This window comes from Amphiura filiformis, chromosome 2, assembly GCF_039555335.1.
Source record: "Amphiura filiformis chromosome 2, Afil_fr2py, whole genome shotgun sequence".
Lineage (NCBI taxonomy): Eukaryota > Metazoa > Echinodermata > Ophiuroidea > Amphilepidida > Amphiuridae > Amphiura > Amphiura filiformis.
In genome coordinates, this window is record NC_092629.1 from 81,980,477 (window position 1) to 82,004,900 (window position 24,424).

A 24,424-nucleotide genomic window follows, 5' to 3' on the forward strand; every position below is an offset into this window, starting at 1 on the left:
AATCTTCGAAGGAGAGTGTATAGAAAATTATTATATAAATTATTTTGCCATAAACTCATCAGAATCTGATTAAATGGGGATGGAACTACTGGAGACTTTCTTTTTTGGCTGTGTTTACTACCTAACATGAACAGGCCTGGAAAAAATGTTGATAAATTTCCCAGCAAGCGAGCAGGATTTTCCACTATTTCTTATGCATTTCTTTCTAAATGACCAACTTTTCCAGCAAGGAGATTGCCAAATTGCTCATTTTTTCCAGGCCTGTAACATGATGTTGCTTTATTTTAACTCTTTATTTTCATGAACTGTTTGATAAAAACTGATAAAACATATTTATAACATATTTGTTTCATTCTACACCCATACCCATGCACCAATAAGTGCCCACCGCCCATCAACCCAGCAATTTTTTTCAGCACGTAAAATAACTTGCAATATTAATCGTCCCCCCCCCAGAGAGTTTGGTTCAGCTTACCTACGGCAAAAAATACTCACATTGTAGGTTATAGGGGCAATCACAATGTTAGTTTTCATCACAGATTCCATTTAAGGTCCATCAATTACATTTTTATACATTTTCGTGTCCAAATGCACCTAAAAAGACATATCAGTGCCGATTTTCAACCTCCAAAACCACCAATATTGTGTTAAGTATCTGCATTTATCAACCAAGCAATGGCATACTACCATAGCATAAAATAATAACAGCAGATAGCAATGGTCATACACATTTGGGACATTTTATATGCATGTAACCAGTGGCGTACCGTGGCCTCCCCAACCCCGGGGGGCTGAAGAAGAAACAATTTTGCCGCCCCTTGCTTAACAGCCCGAAAAGGTTGACCCAAATTTTTTTCACGGTCGTTTGAAAAAGTGAAGAGAAAGAAAAAAAAAAGGATTTCAGGCGCTAGCGCCCTAAAAGCAACCGTTTTTTCAAAAAATTTTATGCTTTTTCAATTTTTAGCCCTTTTTCTTTCTTAATTAGTTTTGCCGCCCCTTTGTTTTTTGCCCGCCCTGTTTTTGCCGCCCTTCTTCTTCCGCCGCCCCTCATTTTTGCCGCCCTACTTTGACCCGGGCTGGCGCCTAAAGCCCCCAAAATATGCGCATGGTAACATTGGGCATCCACCTCAAAATAACTTCCGTGTACTTAAGCACCCTGAACATGCTGCAATGAATATGGTATAACATGTACATATAAAATAGAGCAAATATACTTTCAGTGAAAGTCTATTGTGTAATTGATGTCAAATCCGATATTCTATTTACAGTAATGGTTTCAATATTAGGTATCCATTGAAATACTAAACACTGATTTTGCTGCCTCCAAGCATGGACTATTTTTATGAACTGTGTCACAGATCATCTATAAGATAGGATGGATGTGGTTGGGGGCAAAGTATATTGTATAACTGATTTCAAATCCGATATGATATTTTCAGTAATTGCTTCACTGTGATGTATCCTATACCATACCTGCCAACATTGAAAACCTAGAAAACAGAGTACATGGCGAACGTAGGGGCCCGCTTAAGGCCCGGTGGGGGTTGAGGGGGCGAAGCCCCCCAAAGCTAGAGGGTTTCTTCTTTCTACACTGTAAAAACCCTTATAAGCCCCTTCACAGAAGACACATTTTATAGAAAAACAACAATAAAGAACAAGGTGAAAATGAAGCCCTAGGCTTTATACACTTCGAGGAGGGATTTATACTGCATATCTAGCAACAATTTCAACACATATTTGATGACTACAACCTTTGAAAAAAAATGTGAAAAAACATTCTGGGACCTGTTTTTATGAGTTTGAAAAATATGCTTCCTTCACACAGTAACTGTGCTTTTAAAAATGCAGTTTCCTATACTTTTGTACATAACGATCATTCGTTGAAGCAATTTTTTGGCTTGACAAGAAGGCCTACGTGACTGATAGGACATTGATATGATGCACAATACAAAGGTGAAATTTTTTTTTAAATCCATTTTTTTCTTAATTTTTTCAAAGTTTTTGGCGACTTTAGAGACCCGCTAGACCTATTCTGAAGGTTTGCATTTGAGGAGGGATTTATACTCCATATCTGGCAACAATTGCAACACATATTTGATGACTGCAACCTTTGAAAAAATGTGAAAAGACATTCTGGGACCTGTTTTTACAAGTTTGAAAAATATGCTTCCTTCACATAGAAAATGTGCTTTTAAAAATTCAGTTTCCTATACTTTTGTACATAACGATCATTCGTTGAAGCGATTTTTTGGCTTTATAACAAGGCCTACGTGACTGATAGGACACTGATATGATGCACAATACAAAGTTAAAAATTCAGAAAAAAAAAACATTTAAAAAAAACATGTCAAATTTTTTGTTGACTTTGGAGAACCACTAGACGTATTCCGAAGTGCTAGGATCATTCACAGTTAATTTGAAAAAAAAATTGGGAAAAAATTACAAATAAATTACAGTTTGTTATCTTTAATATGGAAACCACTAACTAATGTTTACCTCTTCATCTATCACATTATTATACATGCATTGGTTTTCCATGCATTTATAATATGTGCTAGATGAAGAGGTAAACATTAGTTAGTGGTTTGCATATTAAGGATAACAAACTGTCATTTTTTTCCAATTGTTTTCAAATTAACTGTGAATGATCCTAGCACTTCAGAATAGGTCCAGTGGTTCTCCAAAGTCGCCGAAAACTTTGGAAAAGAAATAAAATAAAAATTACTAAAAAAAAAAAAAAAAAAAATCGGAGTAGTTGGCAGGTATGCTAATACCTATAATGAATGGATTCAAGCGTAAAAGGTTCCGTTTAAGAAATACAATTTAAGGGGGTACTACACCCCTGTGGTAAATTTGTGACTATTTTTGCATTTTTCTCAAAAAATAATAACATACTGGTAACAAAAGTTATGTATGTTATTAGGGCAAGAATCAATTACTACACTGAAATTTCAGTGACTCAAGAAAAGCGGTTCAGTATATATGATAGGAAATGAGGTACATTCTAACGGGACCTCTTTTCTTATCATAAATAACGAACCGCATGTCTTGGGTCACGGAAATTCCAGTGTAGTAATTGGATTCCTTGCCCTATAATATACGTACATTCTGTTACCACTGTGTTATTAGTTTTTGAGAAAAATTAAAAAATTGACACAAATTAATCGAGGGGTGTAGTACCCCCTTAACTAAAAGTATGTGAATGAAAAGTAAACAATTATTGACATGATCAACCCCTTTTCTTCTGTGATTAAGGCTTTGCCTATTATTAGCCATGAGATGATACATGTGAGGTTCATAATTATTACACAGCCCCTTAGTTGGTATCCAAAACAGGCTATGTAGGCCTATACGTCATGTCTATCTCAAGAACCACTGTACCAATACTAAGTCCGTTTCTAGTCATTTGGTTACAGTGACACATACCTGTTGCAAGAATAACTAAGTTGAGTCCAAGGCATGCTAATTAATTTTGACACACATCTATCTTAAGAACCACAAATACCAGGCTGCCCTCAAAATAGATATATTGAAACAAATAAGATACTTGGGAAAACAAGTCTAAGAAATGTTTTCTTTCAATTAAAATTGTTCAATGTCAATATTCTACATGTGTAATTTGTTTGCTATTCATTACCTTCTATGCATGGGGACATCATAAAATTTGTAGGAAAAATCAGTGTGTTAATGTCAAGTTACAAGTTCTATTTGATCACCATCAAGTTCTAAAAGGTGGCTGCCTTTTGTAGAGGGTTGGGGTTAAGAATTCAAATTGAGTAACCCAGTCAGACAACCCCCATTTGAAATTCTCACTCCTTGTGTGGAAGTTTAAGGTCATGTCTTCCACAGAGGGTATATAGATTTCAACTGGAACAGCCCAATCAGCCTGGGAAGTAAGAATTGTTTTCTTTCAATTTAGAATTGCGGTATTTTAATCTCCCATTTGTTGCATGTCTGTTTGCTTCAATGAAGTCATAGTGGAATTCATGTATCCAATTCTTCTCTTGTTGTAGTCACATAATTTCTAATTAAGTGTGCTTGATGTAAATAATGTTCTTGCCTTTTGAGTGTTGCAACAAAATAATGTCAATGACATCAGACTCATGCCAAGAATGAACTCAATTAAGTACTGTACAATGTTGTTATGACCACATCAAAGTTAGCAAAGAAACCAAAAGTTTGATAAAGTGTTTTATTTTGGGTCAGAATTTTGTTTTAGTGCGAGAATTAATAAATTAATATAAATTTGCGGGAATCATGTGATTCTTGCAAATCAACTTCTGTGTAAACTACAAACGTTTGCGGGAATCAACTTTGATTCATGCACATCTGTTTACAAGAATCGATTCTCTGATTCACACCAAAATTCTGACCCTGTTATTTCAAAAGACCCACACAATCACTCAAAATCCAAATGCTACAATAAGCATGATCTAAAAACTCTAATCTCTATTCCAACATTTCACTGACATACTCTTGCATTTCTCTCATTTCTAAGTAATTAATATGTTCCTCCACACGCACAAAAAATGATACGAAAACATTGTCGTATGTGCAACCCAACCGCTTGTCTCCAGCATTGTCACAATTTTAATCATAATACATCAGCTCAGATTGCACATGATGTACGGTGGAAGATAAAATGTGTCAAGCCAATCATAAATAATCGTTGATATCTATGTCAAGTATATTGGATCACGAAATGTCGGTTTAACTTTAATATATTAGAGTGTTATTATGTGGGATCCGTGTTATGAGATAAAAGTGTTTTGACATATGCATCTGTGTCATAATTTTGTGGAAATTTTAACTTTTCCACACTGAAGTAAACAGAATGTCACTTACAATGGTGGAATTATCATGACAAGCAAAATCAGAATGAATCTGAGGTCTTTATAATATAGTAGTACAGTTTAGATTTAATGAACACGCGAAGTGCCCTAATTTTCCTGACTTTGCTGGTATAAATTCAAAATAGGTTCTTACAAACTTTTCTGGTTAGATTCAAAATACTTGCAGGCCTGGAAGAAACATTTTCCTGATATTGATAAATATTAAGATAAATTACCCACAAGTAGCACAAAAAACTTAAAACTTACCCATTTTCTGTAATTGAGGATACTAAATTTTGTCCGAATGCCAATATTTCCTGTGAGGCAGCTCTCAAATTTCCCCATTTTTCCAATTGATTCTTGAAAGACACAATGCCCTTGAATCCAGACAACCCCAGTAGTGGTTTGTTTTGTGTCAGATTGTTGTGAACTAACAATATTCCAGTATTGTATTTCAAAAAGACCCAGACAATCACCAACAATCTCAATTCCACGATAAGAATAGAAAAATCCCATCTGCGACATTCTGACATTTCTCTCATTTCTCACAGATTAATACTTTCCTCCACATGCACAAAAATAATAGTAAAAACATTGTCATCGAACCCCCTCATCTACAGCATTGTCACGATTTTAATCAGAACACATCGCATTAGGTTGCACATGATACAGCGGAAGATAAAAACCAAATGTAACAAGCAAGCTACAAATAATTGTCTGTATCTATGTCAAGTACAAGATGTCAAGATTAGGATACATCCTATGTCAACTTAACTAAAAATTGTTATTATGTGGGGAAGTATGTCATGATATTTTGAAACTTATCTGTTTCATAATTTTGTGGAAATTTTAACTTTTTGATACAAGCAAACAGAATATCACTTACTATAGAGAAATTGTCATGACTAGCAAAAATCAGAAGTAATCTGAGGCTTTTATAGTGTAGCAGCCGCCAAGATTTAGTCAATTGCTTTGATTTTCTTAACTTTGCTGGTATCAAAATAAGTTCTTGCAGTCTTCTCTGATGAGAATGAACTGGCTTGCAGGTCTGGAAGAACAATTTCCCTGAAATACTCAAAATTAAAATTTGTGACCTGACAAGTGGCACAGAAAACTTGAAATGCATACATTTTCTGTAATTGAGGATACTAAATTTTGTCCAAATGCCAACATTTCCTGGGAGGCACTGCTCTCAAATTTTTCCACTTGATTCTTGAAAGATACAATGCCCTTAAACCAGACAACCCCAATAGTGGTTTGTTTTGTGTCAGATTGTTGTGAACTAACAATATTCCAGTATTGTATTTCAAAAAGACCCAGACAATCACCAACAATCTCAATGCCACGATAAGAATAGAAAAATCCCATCTGCGACATTCTGACATTTCTCTCATTTCTCACAGACTAATATTTTCCTCCACACGTACAAAAATGATACTAAAAACATTGTCATCGAACCCCCTCATCTACAGCATTGTCACGATTTTAATCAGAACATATCGGATTAGGTTGCACATGATACAGCGGAAGATAAAAACCAAATGTAACAAGCAAGCCACAAACAATTGTGTGCATCAATACCAAGATGCAAGTGCAAGATGTCAAGATTAGGATACGTCCTATGTCGACTTAATTCAAAATTTTTATTATATGGGGAAGTATGTCATGATGTTTTGAAACTTATGTGTCATAATTTTGCGGAAATTTTCACTTTCTGACACAAGCAAACAGAATATCACTTACTATTATATAGAGGAATTTTCATGACTTACAAAAATCAGAAGGAATCTCAGGCTTTGATATATAGTGTAGCAGCAGCCAAGATTTAGTCAATTGCTTTGATTTTCTTAACTTTGCTGGTATCAAAATAAGTCCTTGCAGGCTTCTCTGATGAGAATGAACTGGCTTGCAGGTCTGGAAGAACAATTTCCCTGAAATACTCAAAATTAAAATTTGTGACCTGACAAGTGGCACAGAAAACTTGAAATGCATACATTTTCTGTAATTGAGGATACTAAATTTTGTCCAAATGCCAACATTTCCTGGGAGGCACTGCTCTCAAATTTTTCCACTTGATTCTTGAAAGATACAATGCCCTTAAACCAGACAACCCCAGTAGTGGTTTGTTTTGTGTCAGATTGTTGTGAACTAACAATATTCCAGTATTGTATTTCAAAAAGACCCAGACAATCACCAACAATCTCAATGCCACGATAAGAATAGAAAAATCCCATCTGCGACATTCTGACATTTCTCTCATTTCTCACAGATTAATATTTTCCTCCACACGTACAAAAATGATACTAAAAACATTGTCATCGAACCCCCTCATCTACAGCATTGTCACGATTTTAATCAGAACATATCGGATTAGGTTGCACATGATACAGCGGAAGATAAAAACCAAAATAACAAGCAAGCCACAAACAATTGTCTGCATCTATGTCAAGTACATTGGATTACGATACGTCCTACGTCGACTTAACTCAAGAGTGTTATCATGTGGGGAACATGTCATGGGATATAAATGTTTTCTGAAACATATATGGATCTGTGTCATGACTTGAAAATCAAGAGCAATCTTTGCAGATTTACAGTAACATGAGGCCAAATTTACAGCAAAACAAGTTCATTATGTTGCACTTTGCTGATATTAAAAATAAGTTCTTGTACGATCTTATGCTGAATATGAACACAGAATCAAATTATTCTCAAATTATTTTGAATCACTTGTAATTGGGTGAAAAACATGTGTGGGTTTCGGGAAATCAACATTGATTCTCTTACATATTACTTGGAGTAACATTTCAAACTACCTTTCAGAAGTAACAACGGATTTAACCCAACTCCACAAATATTCAAAATTCTAAAAGTTGGCTTCCTCTAGATGGCCTGAAAACCTAAATGGATTTTTTTTATTTGTTTTGTTTTTACTTCTAATTTTAGAGACAAACAAATTTTGAAAATTTGCAGCATTTTTTCAAAACATTTCAGTTCAAATCAATCCACTACTGCCAAAAAACCAACTGTTTTCGGACAAAAAGGTGAGTGTTGTTGACTAGTTTTAAACTTTTCTTTGACAACTGTTTTTTAATCAAATACATCTAAAAAAATCCTCAAATGCAACATCTGGGTTGGTCAGGCCTGTAGAACAGGAGTTTTTTTGGCTACCTAACTCAACAGGTTTCTTCTGTCAGTCACTATTTCAGCCACAAACAAGACATGTGACCAACAAATTTACCTAGGCGAATGAAGACTAAGTGCAGCCCTATGCTACAAATGTGTACATCCATGTCAAAATGATCAGCGTTCGAAATTTTGGTTGTCCGGTTGCCCGGGACAACTAAAAAAGTCGCCGGACAACCAAAAATACTGATTCGGTTGTCCGCCGGACAACCATAAATCTAGCTAAAAGTCAAATTTGTAGGCCTACGGACAACCAAAAACTTAGACGGACAACCAGAAATTGTAATCTGGTTGTCCGTGGGACAACCATTTATTTTTCCTAAATTCGAACACTGAAAATGATGTACTTGTCGGCTGCTACATGTGTCTCATTTAACAAATACCAGACTCATCTCAAGTGGAGGTCACTCCCAATCATCCCCAAGTCACAAAGTTTAGGAATGTTCTCTGTATTCCTAAACATGTGACTTGGGGTGATTTGAAGTGACCTCCACTTGAGATGAGTCTGGTATTTATTCCTAGCTTTTATGTAAAATGAGACACATGTGACATGTAGCAAGCGACAAGTGCATTGTTGATATGGATGTACACATATTGGATTGTCACATATTGTGGACCAAAATAACATATCCATCAATAGCTTTTGACTTCACACTAGCGTTCCCACAAGCAATGCAGTCTAGTCAATAGACTGTTGGGATTACCTATGGTGTCTTTTTCTTGATAAATTTGCAATCGACATCCATCACTATGTAATACACACAACAAATTATTGTGAAAATGAGATACAAGCAAAAAACATATGGCAGCAAGATGTACCAACAGGATCGCATTAGTACCAACGCATCAATGAAACCAGGGGACACACAGAAAATGTTAAAAACTGCCAGTCAACATCAAAAACAATGACACTGCACTAACTAGTCCGACACTTATCCCTGTCCCAGCCGTACAGGCAAGTGTCAAACACATTTCACAGATCCACTTATTTACTTGTGAACTAGTTCAACTGCCGATTGTGAAGTGCTATTTTTGTGTTAAATTTACATTGATCTAGAGAATACTCTCCAACACTTCATTATCATGTAAAGCGGATGAAGATGTGGATGAAGACATGTTTTTAACGGTTGGCCACATTGTGACCTATTTCGACCTAGTTTTACTTATAAAGACAAGTTTAGGCTGTAAAAGGAAATATAGGTATTGGCACTATTAGGCTTGTTCAGACAAGAGCGCACCTCAGTGTTAGTGCAACACGGATGTAGTGGGAGGTCATCATTAAAACAATGATACTTGCCCTCGTTAACTCTAAGCACTCTGTGTTATCTGCAGCAATTACTTCGTGTTAGTGCACTTCCACAGAGATTTCTCGGTGGTATCTTTCATGTTACACTTTGCTCACTTCATGTTTGTTAACACGATACTTGTTCAAACGGGTGCTAAGTTTAGTGTTAGCTGAGCTAGGCTACTATTGCTATATATTTAATTTTTGAACATGTGTACTGTGCCTGGCACCGTGTCAATGCCTGTGCATACTTCGCAGAAGCTCTGACTTTAGCACTTGGCTGCTTAGTAACAACATATCGTGATCAGTTTAATTTTCTCAGGCCGTGCGTAGTCCCTGTTGCAAACTTTGTAATAGGCGCATACATAATATTAATTACACATGCATGTGAAACATCGACCTGAATGCACTGACATCACTGACTAGAGGAAGGCAAATAGACTATAGTTGCTGCAATAGGCTTCCACATAAAAAATCTTATTTTCTTAAAATATCAAGAGCTATCTCAAGAACCATAGAACCAATTCTAGGCTTGTTTGTACTCATTTTAATGCATTTTCATTCTGTCTCCAATGAAATGCCATGAAAATGTACAATTCTGACATTTTTGAATTTTTAAATTTTTTTTAGAAACATTTCGTCTGTAGACGACACCCACACAGACAGCTCTCAAACTTAGCTATCTAAAGAACCACTGAACAATACTAGGCTTGTTTGTACTCATTTTAACACATTTTTCATTCTTTTTCCAAATATGGTCATGAAAATGTACAATTCTGACATTATTGAATTAAAACAAATTGAAACATGTTGTCTGCAGCTGACACCTGAGTGGACAGAGGATAGGATGCTCATTGTTTATGGAAAGTCACACAGTATATACATTATCATGTCAATTATCATCATTGGGCAGGAAAAACCTCCCATGTGTCATTGGCCCCTGAACATGTTTAAAGCAAAACCTCCTATGTAACGTAACCTGTTGGCAGTTTTGTTTTAGGCCCTTCACAATTAATTCTTAGTTTCCTGTTTCATGGTTGAAAACAAGGGATGAGGTGACTTTTAATTATTAATTATTAATTATTGATTATCTATTATTTTCTTTGTTTTAAAACAAGTGGTCGCAACCTACATCAACCCGTTTTGACAAGTTACATGCATTTAATTATTTTACAACTATGTTTGATTTTATACATAAATAATGGTACAGTTATGTTCTTTGTTTATTCATCATTATAGTTGATATGATCAAAGTCAGGAAGTAGCAAATGGGAGTCATTAAAAGTTATTTTAAAAGAGTAAATCCAAAATATAAATAAAATAATTAAAAGTTTTGCAATTCTCTACTTCGGACGCGGGCGGGCGGGAAACAGGAAACTAAGAATCAATTGTAAAAGGCCTTAAACATGTTCAGGGGCCAGAAGCTCATGAAGTTTTTCCTGTCCAACGACGTTATGCATATTGCAACCATCATCTCAAACTCAAGTCAACGCAATTATAAATTTGTAAAATTAAATGCATTGCTTTATAACGGCATTGGAATATGACAAGATGGTGGTGAAGCAGGACTGCTCCATTCCAGTTGAGATCCATACACCCCTTATGGAAGATGCGACCTTAATCTTCCACACAGGGAGTGTGAATTTCAAATGGGGTTACCTAAATGTGTGACACTATTTTAAATCTACACCCCCTGTGTGGGAGATTAAGGTCATGTCTTTCACAGGGGGTGTGTGGGTTTCAACGGGAATAGCCTACTGTCTGCTGTATTATCAACTCATGCTACTAATACCCCAAAGGAGAAAGTAATTGTTGTATTAAATGTGAGCCCTCTCCATGCAGGTGTTGACTGCAGATGACAAGGTTCAAAAGTTTCTTTAAAAATTCAACAATTTACATTTTTCATTACCATATTTGGAATCAGCATATAAAATGCATTAAAATGAGTACAAACAAGCCTAGTATTGGTTCAGTGGTTCTTAAGATACCTCTTGATATTTTGAGAAAATATCTCAAAATTTTTTATGTTGCTGCCTGTGGCGTGCATGCAAAGCATTAACAACTCATGTTTAGCAGGTGATTTCAATGATGTATTAAAATGCATGCAAAACTTAAAATCTATCGAGAATCAGCAAAAATTGATTCCGGTAAAGACTCTCCCGAATTCAATTTGCATGAATCAATATTGATACGCGTAAAACACTGGGCCAGTCAACAGTGGAATCTAAATCGCATTAATGTGGTTTTTCAGAAATTTAGATAAATGTAGATTTCTATGGGAAAGTAATTCCATATATGAAATCTGCAATAAGTTTACAATGGAGTGCAGTATCACGGTATAGCTCAGGGGTTCTTTAAAGTGGTAGCCCGCAAACCCGATCCGGCCCGTTGACCAGTGTGGTTGGTCCTTGAACAGCTCTGATATGTACAGTACACATAACCAGGGGGGGCCAGCCAAGATTGGCTGAATTTTGACGTCGTCATTGGTTTTACACGTAAACACAAAAATGTCTCAAATTATTCCAAAACTGTACGTATGTTATTAAGCACTATCTTATCAGTCTAAATCCGTTGAGGTTCGCCAGTGAACCTCATCGTAAGTACTGTTTTTTTTTAATTTGTTGTATGAATAATGCACGATATGTTACGATATATACTTAAAATTTCCCCGTGTGTACCAAAGCGAAACGTGGTGTAATGGTGAAGAGTCTCTCCTCCCACGCAGAGGGTCCCGAGGTCGATTCCCCACTCCGGCAATGCATGATTAAGGATTTTTTTTAATTTTTTTTTCTTTGAGTCTAAAATTATTTATTTTCATGTGAAAATGTATACATTGCACTGGGAAATATATTTTGTGCGTTTTTTCTGTATTATTGGGCCAATAGAGCTAAAAACGTTTGGCTCGGGAAAAATAATTATGTCCGGCGTGCAGACAGTGTTGCCGTCATATTGTCTGTTTTGTTTACGCTTTTGGCTGTTGCCACATTGAATAATGTCGTCCACCATCGTCTGCACATAACATGATATTGATGTTGGCCCTCTATGGCCTGTGAGCAAATATAGTTGAGAACCCCTGTTAGATACAATGGGCAATTCCAGTTGAAATCCACACTACCCCTGTGGCAGATTTTGGAAATATCTTCCACAGAGGGAGTATGTTTTTCAAATCTTGGTCAGAGTTAATCATTCTGAAACCCATACTCCATCTGTATAATGCCTTTACCTATATCTTCCACAACTGGTGTGAGTATTTCAAATGTAAGTAACCAAATTGTCCATTCTATTTGAAACTTATCCTCCCTCTGTGGAAGACTTTAGCTAAATCTTCCACGGGGGAGTGTGGATTTTGAATGGAATAGCCTGATGCAATGCAGGCCTTGGAAGTAACATGTTGATGCGACTTAATGTGGATCTTCTATCACATATGAATTGCCATATTCCAAGCTATTCTATGTATCACATCCGCAGCTAATTGATTTCAATTGATTCTTGGTTGACTTCTACTAGATAACCAAGCAAGAATTGAATTTATTATTTGTAAAACTTAATGTAATTAACTACTAATGCAAGTGTAGAAATGATTTGTTATCTTGTTGCAAATTTATACTCCTATTTTGAAAGCTGTAATGTTCATAGCCCAAAGGTTCTTTGAACGTTCAACTGCAGGGCATTTATTCTTCTGTTATTTGCCCACAAAGGGGAGGGAATAATTTTACCCCTTTGGGAAAGAATTTTGTGTTTCAAAAAAAGAAACAGAAAAAAGGGGGAGTACAATGTACTGGAAAAAAAATTTCAACAGGATTCAAGGATGATGCAATGGTTCAGGCCGGGGGTTCAGGACTGTATCATCTAGGGAAGAATGAGATGTTTGTAGGGAAGATGGAAGAACAAGTCCTAATTAGCTAACAGTTGTACTGTTGTATAAGAAAAGTTCCTGGGTCTAATAAATACCTACTTTCAGTCAGGAAGGGAACAAGAAACAGTCAGGAAAAATGTGGCACATGTATGTAGATAACAACCAGCATAATTTTATTCTCTTTTGGGTCCATTTCTGTGGGATGCTGGTTGTGAAGAATCTGGGGAAGGATGTGGCCGCAGCGCAGTAGCGTGAGGGGATAATTTAGATTTTCTGCAAGAATAGACACCCCTGGGTTCAAGAATCTAAAAAGGTTCCTTATAGAACCATTAGAGGTTCAAAAGACCCTTTGGAGAACATTTCATGGTTCTTTGAGAGGAAAGCTGAAGCAGCTGTTTTTCGAACGCATCTCGAAGCTGCGCCTAATGAAATGTGTACTGATGTCACTGCCACATCAGTGTGAAAAATCAGGTGTCGTTTTTTAGATGTGTACAATGCAGAATGGAAAACCTTTTCAAATGCCTATAGAGTGCCGAAGTGTGACGTCATACAATTTTCTTTTTTGCATTTCAGCATTTTTATGACCATATTTCAGTAGAACATGATGAAAAACATCCACAGTCCAAATTTGGTGGGAATCGGATCATGAGGGCCCAAGATATGGCCGCATGAATACCTAATTAGCCCCATTGAAATCAGTGTAAATTGGCCTGGTTCCAAACAGTTATGATCCGATTCCCACCAAATTTGGACTGTGGATGTTTTTCATCATGCTCCACCGATACATGGTATTCAAAACGCTGAAATGCTAAAAAGTTTTCTGTGACGTCATCACTTCGGTACTCTATTACAGATAGATCCTTCTTACGCCAGCTCCTCGATTTTGTTCAGGACCTTAATGGACAATATCTCACAAAGAAGCTTTGCCAGCTTAAAGTCCCATGTGTGGACAGTCACAGATGTGATGCAGCCAAGAGTGGTAAGCCTAATGCCGCTAATATTGATTTAGCGTTATTGGCAAATACGGTGCTCAAATTCATTTTTTGTTTTCATGTGTGGTGGGTCGAAATTCATTAAATTATGTCAAAATGTAATGTAATTTTTTCAGATGTTGACATAATTTCTTGAATTTTGTCTCATTTTGTGTAACAATTCCTGCCAAATTAATGCAACCTATGAGTTTTTTTTTTTTTTCCATATTAAGAATTGAATATTTGCGCATGTACTGAGCATGTTCTTTTAGTAATTGCACAAAAGAGTGTGACAATTAAATTTAAGAAATTGATTGAGGTATTTGTATAATGATGCCACATAAGACACGGTTGTTTGATGGGATCATTTATAAGTTTTTCAAACAAAACATCATGTACAACCAAATTTTAGGCTCAAACAGCTAAAAGTGATATCATGCTAATGTATACACATGATTTTGAGTCATTCTCAACTTTAATTTCCCGTCTTTTACACAATTATTCACTTTTATAGCCTTTTTATAGCTTTACAGATATAAAATGTATCTATTAATGACAAAATTTGTGGTGCTATTTAGTTACTGGAAATTACTCTTTCAAACTATTAATACAAATCATTCCTTTTATTGTTTGCTAAAATATGTTTATAAAATTTCTTTGTTGCTTGTTTCACCTATTCCAGCTGTTTGAATGGCAGTATTAATCACCTACCCCTTGCAAATAAATCAATATGATTTAGGATAAATAGCGCCATCTATAGTTTGCATTTAGTTAAAAATGAAGCCAATTCTATATACATCAAACAACCGTGAAGAGGTGGTACACAGTGGACAATGCCGAAAGTGCATTGCTTCCTATCTCTTTAGTTATATTCGTCTCAGATCAAAGCGTAGCATTTTTGAAGTGCTAAGTAACTGATATATAAGAACTTTCAATTGAATATATTCGACATTGGACTCATTTTGCTGATGATCGTATCACAAAATGGATTTACTGTGTGACCCACTTACCTTTCGTATGGCTAGTTATCTCATCACTTCAGGTTATGACCAAAGCATATAATAGTCCTGTAGATAACACAAGAAAATGAAAGAACAATATTGTTACTCCAGTTGTACATGTGCTGCTGTGCAGATGTGACTATGCATCTTACAATATGTGACCATCCACCATAACTGAGCCCGGATGTCGCCAGTGCCACTATTGAGATATGCTCCATTGAACTTAACAATAAACAGTAGGAAACAAAGGATTTATTGACTGTTTTATTGATTTTCACTACTTAAATGTCAAGTACTATAGACATGATATACATCATTTTAAAGCTAATTTCAAGCAGAATATTTTGGTTGAATATCTCAAAAATGATGATTGGCGACTTCAGGGCTCAGTTGTGCTGGATGGTCACATATGGTATTCACTACATGTTTGATATTCAAACATTATATCGCAAAATACTATAATAGTCCATTTGGTATCCTCTTCTTGAGTGTTGTCAGTGCATGTTCCAGCGCACATAGTGTTAAATCATGCATGCATGTTAACTCAAAGAACTGCCAAGATTACATGCCCAGTTACACCCACAAATTAACTCAGACATTCATTCATTTCATTCGGCTGCGTAGCAAAGTTTCTCCATGTACTACTATTTGAAGCCAAATCTGTAATGGCATCTGGCAGTAAAAAGTTGCCAAAGTCCTCCAACAGTCCCTGCACACAAGACAAGCAGGATGTTCCCTACCAGCGGTCTAATTCGACGGTATCGCATCATGCGATGCAATTTCCATCAACTGCTATGCACTTTTCCAAAATGCATAGCTAAAAGTGCTATACATATATTTGAGCTAAATTCCACGTCGTATTTACCTCAAAAGTTCCCCAACGCATCGCGATTTTCGAGCCAAATTCCACATCGCATTTTTTTGGCATTTTGACAAAGCACTTGGGGATATCCCTCAAGCTAGCAATGTAATTGATGTAAAGCCCCAGGTAATTTTGGTGGTTCCCGAATCTGTCAAGCTCTTGCAATAGCAAAATTATGTCTGTCAAATCAACGGCTATCAGCAAAAAACCTGACCTCTGACCGTTGCTAGGAGATGTTTTCAAGTAGTTTCAATACCCCCTGAAGCTGTATTATGTCCCCAATGCGTTACGTCGCGATAATGAGCTCATGAATAATTAGTGAGGGAAATGGCGATATTAGTATACACATAAATTTTGACTTCTTGAACACAATAGTGAATTCTGATGGCTTTTAAGCATAAAATCCAGCACAAACATGAATTTATTGATGATAAATAATAATGAACACATACAACCTGTATTTTCTTGGATAGGCCTATACTTGATATTTATTAGCAACAAGATGAGTTAGGGAAATGTGTGTGATGCGCGAATACAAACAGAAGTATTAGCTGATATCACTTTCTGGAGGAAGCCAAATAGACTATCATACACTCTAGTTAAAACCACAGCCATAATCCAAACCAGCCAAGCATCAATAGCCAGTAATAGTAACCTGACAGACTCGGAATTTGGATATCACAATCAGGGATGACTGTGCCAGTTCTACTCTACCGGGTAAAATAGAGGCATGCTTGTTGTTCTCCTTGTTTTGCATTTTCAGGTATTTCAAATGGGGTCAGAGCACTTCATGTTCTATCATCTCTTGTCTGCAAACTAACACATTCACACATGCATTATTCTCAAAATCTCTCACACTCTACGTTCTATCTGTAAAACCATATATCCCCTAGAAGATATGCGACATCCACTCGGAAGTTCTACAGATGGAGTTATTACCATTTCTAACTTGTTAGTATCTACGCTGACTTATTTTAAAATCCCCACATCCCTGGCATATTGGTTGCAAAGTTATGACTTCTTACATCTTCCTTATGTTTTTGAGTATATTTTGCTCCATATTGTTGCCTATATCTCAATTTCATATCAGCGACTTTGGTCTGATCGGATCAGATCATGTCACATATAGGGATATGTAAACCATCTTTCTTCTTATAATACCACGACAGCTGAAGGGAGTATCCCATCATGCATTGCAGTCTATCTGCTTGCTCCAGAGCAAGTACATACATACAAAATAACATACATTGTAAGGCCAAAAAAAAAAATGATGTTTGCTTGCCCTCAACCGACCGACCCTAATTTTGGAAATCAGAAAAAAGGTTTTTTTTATCAGAAAAAAGGGTTTTTCTATCTACTGTACAAAAGAATACCGTACCGACCCTATTTTTGGAAATTCTTGAAAGAGTTTTGTTGTGTTTTTTTCAAATTTTTGCATTATGAAGATGTAAAAAAATGTATTTTAGAGCTTGTGTTCCAACATTTTAGTTGTTTTGTAATATTTTTAGTTGATTCATTTTGACACCAAAATTGTCTGATTTTTCATATTTTGAGCCTTAATTAATACAAACAGTAGAGTTTGCTAGTAATAAAAAGAAATACAGACCGAACGATCCAACTTTTAAAATTCATTTAAGGGCAAGCAAACAATTTATTTTTTTTTTGCCTAAGTAAGGGCCACTTAGCTATGGACAACTTAAAAGTTTAGAGGTCATATTTTTTCGAACACAAGTCTAAGCACCTTTTAGCGAATAATTGAAGGTTGAAGTGAGGGATTTTGTGTACACTTTCTATAGCAAGTGCAGTTGTATTATGATACAGCAAAGCATGATGGGATACATCTATCAGCTGCTGTGGGTACTAAACAACAACTTCAACATTCATACATATTTGTTAGTGTTACATTTTTCATGAAATCTAACATGTTCTACTTTCCATCTTAAAAGCATTTTACATCTATCCCCAGAAGATATAGGCAATATGCTTTTTGGTAAAAGGAGACACTCCAAGCCTAGCTTTCATTGCATCAATACAGTCGAGTGAAGCACAGGTGAAGCAGCGAAACATAAAAGTGTCTGCCTAGGGATACAACTAAACCCTCAAATCAGTCTGATATCGAGATTTTTTACATTTTATCATCTTTCCCCGCAAGATTCAATAATATACTGAACTACTATCACTTTGGTAAGTGAAAAAGTACTCGCATAATCAGTGGGACTGTTAACTGACCACTGCCCAGGTCATGCATTGACTATGGCTACTGGACATCTACATTGTTATGATATTGTTTTTTTTAAGTTTAGAGGTCATATTTTTTCGAACACAAGTCTAAACACCTTTTAGCGAATAATTGAAGGTTGAAGTGAGGGATTTGGTGTACACTTTCTATAGCAAGTGCAGTTGTATTATGATACAGCAAAGCATGATGGGATACACCTATCAGCTGCTATGGGTACTAAACAACAACTTCAACATTCATATATATTTGTTGCTACATTTTTCATGAAATCTAACATGTTCTACTTTCCATCTTAAAAGCATTTTACATCTATCCCCAGAAGATATAGGCAATATGCTTTTTGGTAAAAGGAGACACTCCAAGCCTAGCTTTCATTGCATCAATACAGTCGAGCGAAGCACAGGTGAAGCAGCAAGACATAAAAGTGTCTGCCTAGGGATACAACTAAACCCTCAAATCAGTCTGATATCGAGATTTTTTACATTATCATCTTTCCCCGCATGATTCAATAATATACTGAACTACTATCACTTTGGTAAGTGAAAAAGTACTTGCATAATCAGTTGGAGTGTTAACTGACCACTGCATTGACTATGGCCACTGGTCATCTGTATTGTTATGATATTGGGTTTTCTCTCCCCCATGAGTCAAGTATTGTGATGACCATATGTGACACAGAAAAGTACCGTCGTACAACGAAAAACACCCCTGGGTTAGCGGTGTGTTATGAGTTTCGAGAGAGCAAGTCGTCCTAGTTTCTCTTTACTACATCAATATTAGAGCATGCAGATGTAGCCCTGCTAGGTTTAGCGGTATTGCCTGGTTAGCAAAGAATCTGTAGGAAGCTTTTAAATTTCTTATAGGGCCATAAAAACCTCAATAATTGTGCTCCGTTTAAAGAGATGATGTAAATCACTTATAATGTACGAATCACACGTTTATTTTTATTTGATCTTTTATGTACTTTACACTTGCTATCAGCTATCAGGTGAGATCCTCCTATACTTGGCACAAAAAATATCTTAACACTTAAAACAAAAGCAATATCTTGGAGACACTTAACCTAAAGTACCAAACCGTAAAAACTCGATAGTTAGCATATGTGCTTAATATCGAGCGCTTTTGTAAACATGAAATTATACCATATAGTCTGGCGCTTTACAAACTTAGCTTAAAATGGGGTTTTTGTGCTCAAAAAAAAGGTCTAGTAAAAGGCATTTGAAATGCGTTTTTATTCAAATTGGTATACCTTGGAAAAATGAAGTCGCATTATGTCCAATGAGGTATCAAAATAAGCAGAACAAAATCTCAATCTATTGATTTCTTCATTTCGTAAATGTATGGTTAGTGTCTTTAAGATTTGCTTTTGTATTAAGTGTTCGGATACTTTTTGTGTGCAGTATAAAATTATGAGCTTTATAGCAGTTCATCTAAACATCCGATCCACATGTTATTTTACCTCAACAAGGATTCAATTAAATCAACCTTTATATTAACCATAAAAACAACTTTTTGGAATCAGGTCAAACATATGAATTCCCTGTATTGACTGTAATGAAATTCTAGAGCAACCTACAAATCTAATGAGCCTGTCCAAATCGAACTAACGATAATCAAGTTGCATCCTTAGCCCTTCACAACCCTTCATTTAAAACAAAACCTATGTATGATGCTTAATTGAAAACTCACATCCTTGCATAAGTTGTCAGCTTTAGAATCTTCAGGAGTAATGTATGGATCTGAATATCAAATTAGCCTAAATAAATGTTCTTGGAGCAAGTCGCTTTAAGAATACCTTATAATGTAATTCTGCATGAACCTACAAATCAACCTGCCCAAATCAAACTACAGTAATGATAACCAAGTAACAGCCTATTATTGCAGCCTTTACAAACTCTCATTAACACAACCCTACCAAGTGATGCAGACTCTACAAAACTTGCATTAACAAAACCATGTTTGATGCTAAATTGAAAACGTTCACGCAATCACATCCTAAAATATATTGTCAGCTTTAGACTTATCAAGGGTCACACATGGATCAGAATATTAAATTACATTTTGTAGCCTATAAAAACTGGTGGCAAACAACTGAAGTATGTTGTTAGATCAAGGCCCATATAAGAATGCGCTAATGTAATGAAGCGCCCCAAATCTAACTAACGATAACCGAGTTACAGATTTTGCCCTTTACAACTTGTCATTAACAAAACCCATGTACAATGTACCTGTATTAGGCACAAAAAAAATTGTTTGGTTGCCCTTCCAAGACAAAAATTTGGAGGGTCGGTAGTTCCATCCATTTTTTTCCATGGGCTCTTCCTTCATTTTTCCTAAATTTTGAAAAGGCTAGTTGACAATTAATGCTTGATCATTTTACAGTTAAGTGAATTTAAATGGAAATACTGCTTGTTTTTAATCAAATATGCATTTAATAAATAAAATAAGTGAATAACAAATGTAAAATGTCCTTGATACTACCCAAATTTAAGGTTTCTTCTAAATACCTTCCTGGATCCCACAAAATAAAAGGACCCAAGATTTCTAATTTTTTGGGTCGGTCGCTGACGGCAACCAAACATTTTCTTTTTGGCCTTATGCTAAATTGAAAGCTTCAAGCAATCATGTTCTACAATGAATTGTTGGTCACATATGGATCTGAAAATTAAATTAGCCTATAACTGGCACACAACTTAAATAACATGACATTGGATTATATTAAATTACATTACAAGTCTCATACATGAATACTCTGTAATGTAATTCCGTGACAACCTACAAATCTAATGAACATCCTTAAATGATAACCGAGTTGCAGCCTTTAAAACCTCAAATTACCATGTTATGCAGTCTCAACAAAACTTTCATTAACAAAACCATGTATGATGCTAAATTGAAAACCTTGGAGCAATTGTCGGCTTCAGACTTTTCATCACTACTGTGGTGATTGCAAACTGCAGGCACTTTGTTGCCACCATTATTATTGTCGAAGTCATACTACAAATAATTTACTGGGAAGTCATGGTTCTATCATCGTAAAATCACTCAGTACTGTGGGTTTATCATCTCAAATGATAGTAGTTCAACAATAACTGGTATCAGAGGTAGTTCATCAGTAACTGTGATCAGAGGTAGTTCATCAGTAAATGTGATCAGAGGTAGTTCATCAGTAAATGTGATCAGAGGTAGTTCAACAGTAACTGCTATCAGGGGTAGTTCAACAGTAACTGGGATCAGAGGTAGTTCATTAGTAACTGTGGTCAGAGGTAGTTCAACTAAATGTGATTGGAGGTAGTTCAACAGTAACTGTGATTAGAGGTAGTTCAACAGTAACTGCTATCAGGGGTAGTTCAACAGTAACTGAGATCAGAGGTAGTTCATTAGTAACTGTGATCAGAGGTAGTTCAACTAAATGTGATTGGAGGTAGTTCAACAGTAAATGTGATTAGAGGTAGTTCAACAGTAACTGAGATCAGAGGTAGTTCATTAGTAACTGTGATCAGAGGTAGTTCAACTAAATGTGATTGGAGGTAGTTCAACAGTAATTGTGATTAGAGGTAGTTCAACAGTAACTGTGATCAGAGGTAGTTCAACTAAATGTAACTGCTATCAGAGGTAGTTCAACTAAATGTAACTGCTATCAGAGGTAGTTTAACAGTAACAGTGATCAGAGGCAGCTCAAATTAGAATTAAAACAAAGCGGTATTAGTTCAGTCCAGACAGAAGCAGGTGGCACTCATCACCTGTGTATGTCTGCAAACATAAGATTGAATACAATAACGCTCTTTTCAAAGATATACTAATCATACAGGTGCAAGTGATCAGCATGATATGGTTCAATGCAGAGACGTGAACGTACTAGGGCAGCGGGGAGCGCAGTAGAATCAAAAATTGTTTACACCTATTCAGCATCAAAGTAGTTACATAATTCTCTTGGTTACCGGATCACATTATTTTGGTATGCCTTCGAGTGCCATATAATTTATATGGTGATTGTTTTGATCATGGTTCATTACTCAAGCATGTGATCCCGTTGACATAGTAACATTACGCATCTTCGATACTGAATTGCTATGGTAGTTAATCCGATTTAATTACATCACTTCGGCGGCGAATAGGTCAGGATTTTTTTTAACAGCTCATTCAAACAATTATACCTTTTCCACCACACATGTGTCCACAGCTGGAAATAAGTGGCCACAAACACTAAAAAAGAATTCTAGCATATTGCATAGCCATATTTAGTTTAAAATTACATGCCATTTTCTTTGGAACAAGCCTTTTTTTGTTAGCCTAAGATATATGCATTTTCCTGTTAGTTTTGAATTCATCATCATTCTATAAGAAATACCATGCAAAAATTATGTGCTACTGTTTAACTCCATGAGAACTACCGGCCGATTGGCCAAAAAGAAGTTTTCATTATAAATTGGCCCAATCGGCAACATTGTTAAAATAATTTTACCACGCAAAAAAATTAGGGTGAATTATTTGCAAAGTTCCATTCTGATGGTGAAAATATCATGTAATTGACCAATCAGAGGCAATGTTAGATCGGCAGGTAGTGCTCAGGGGGTTAATCCAGGCATATAAGTAGGATTGTAGATGCTACAACTTAAAAATTTGATTATCATATTTTAAGGGGAATTTTGTGATCCACAGCATCTAGCCCCAAAATTGGAATCAACTAAAATTTAAGGAATAAGCTTTGTTCTGTGTATATATACTGGAACATGCCATAAAAAGAGGATGTTGTAATCAAAAATTACTCCTTTAACCATTATAAAATTATGTGCTACTGCATAATTCAGGCATTATAAGCAGGATTGTAGATGCTACCGGTACATCTTGAAATTCAGATTACATTTCATATTTTATCATCTTCATCATAATACTGTGAGATTAATGTTGCATACATGTTTAAATTATCTGAAATCCTAGCACATCATCAATATTGTGAAAATTGTCGGTGCCAAGCAATTATAGAAATAGCAATTCCAATTAAAATCCATACACCCTCTGTAGAAGACATTCCCCTATCTCTCACATGGGGAGATATATTTCAAATCAAGTCAAATTTATTCAGGTATAACCATTGAAATTCACACCACTTTGTGTGGGAGATTACAGGCATACCTTCCATAGGGGTGTAGGATTTCAACCAGAAGAGCCCATCATATAGAGATTTTCCATCTTCTTCATTTCCATCCAAATCGTATGATATCATACCGACAGGATTTATGACAAAATATGATATGAATAAAATTAATATTAAATATGTTGCAAAGTAGGTTAAATATGAAAATGAAAACTTTTAGGAAAAATACAGGTGTCTAGATTTCTCAAAATATAAATATAAAAATCTACTCGCACTACATGTACCGTATTTTGTCAAATAAACGCCCCTGGGGGCGTTACATTTTCCCAAGGGGGGGTTATTCAAGGTCAATTTTAGAACGATAATTCCCGTTAAAATCATTAGGTAAACTAAAAACACACGCTAAAATGACTAACTATGAACTGGAAACACTTCTGGGTTTCTGATCCAGATTTTCGCCAATTATTGACGCTATTATGGACCATGTGCGCAACTTGGTAAGCTTACTACACAAGATAACATGGAAATATCGGCATTTTTGAAACATCTTGGTTGAAAAAAGTGGTGGGGGGGAGCGTTTATTTGAGGGGGGCGTTTATTTGAGGGGGGCGACTATTTGACGAAATACGGTATGTGAGTTAGTGAACACAATGTGTACTGTGTAATTACAATCATTATTGTGTTCTTACTACTTTCTGACATCACGGTTTGCGGATGGAGATAATTCTGTACTTTTATATTTTTAATACATAAACTAATATTTAGTTTTTGTTTATTTTTGCTGATGTTGAACTGAAGAAAGGAACCTTGGCCCATTAAACCTCTGCAATAACTCACCCTGCCCCGCCCCAACCCTTTGATATATTCCCAGATTCGTATTTTACAGCACACATATTTTGAACATTCAAAAATCCAATCGTTGTCTGACCAGGATATTTCTGATTTTCGGGTTGCCCCAGAGGGCATTAATTCAGTGTCCGTGAACCGGTATTAGTAAAAAAAAACACCTTGTTTCCTATAGCGCGCCTTATGTTTTTGACGGCTTATTTTGCGCATTAGAATTTTTTTGTTCACTTTCAAAGAAAAAAAAATGG

General features: G+C 35.8%; 2 protein-coding genes across 3 annotated transcripts in view; one reads left to right on the forward strand and one right to left on the reverse strand.

The window, feature by feature from the left end:
• Window positions 1-24,424, reverse strand: part of LOC140146699 (protein-tyrosine sulfotransferase 1-like) — a 200,790-nt gene that overhangs the window by 88,137 nt on the left and 88,229 nt on the right. For both annotated transcript variants that reach the window (XM_072168572.1, XM_072168571.1), the window contains exon 4: window positions 15,141-15,197. The gene's annotated coding sequence lies outside the window, so the exon portion shown is untranslated. The remainder of the gene's footprint in view (window positions 1-15,140; window positions 15,198-24,424) is intronic.
• LOC140143944 (uncharacterized) overlaps window positions 1-24,424 on the forward strand; it is a 98,172-nt gene that overhangs the window by 61,298 nt on the left and 12,450 nt on the right. The window lies entirely within an intron of this gene.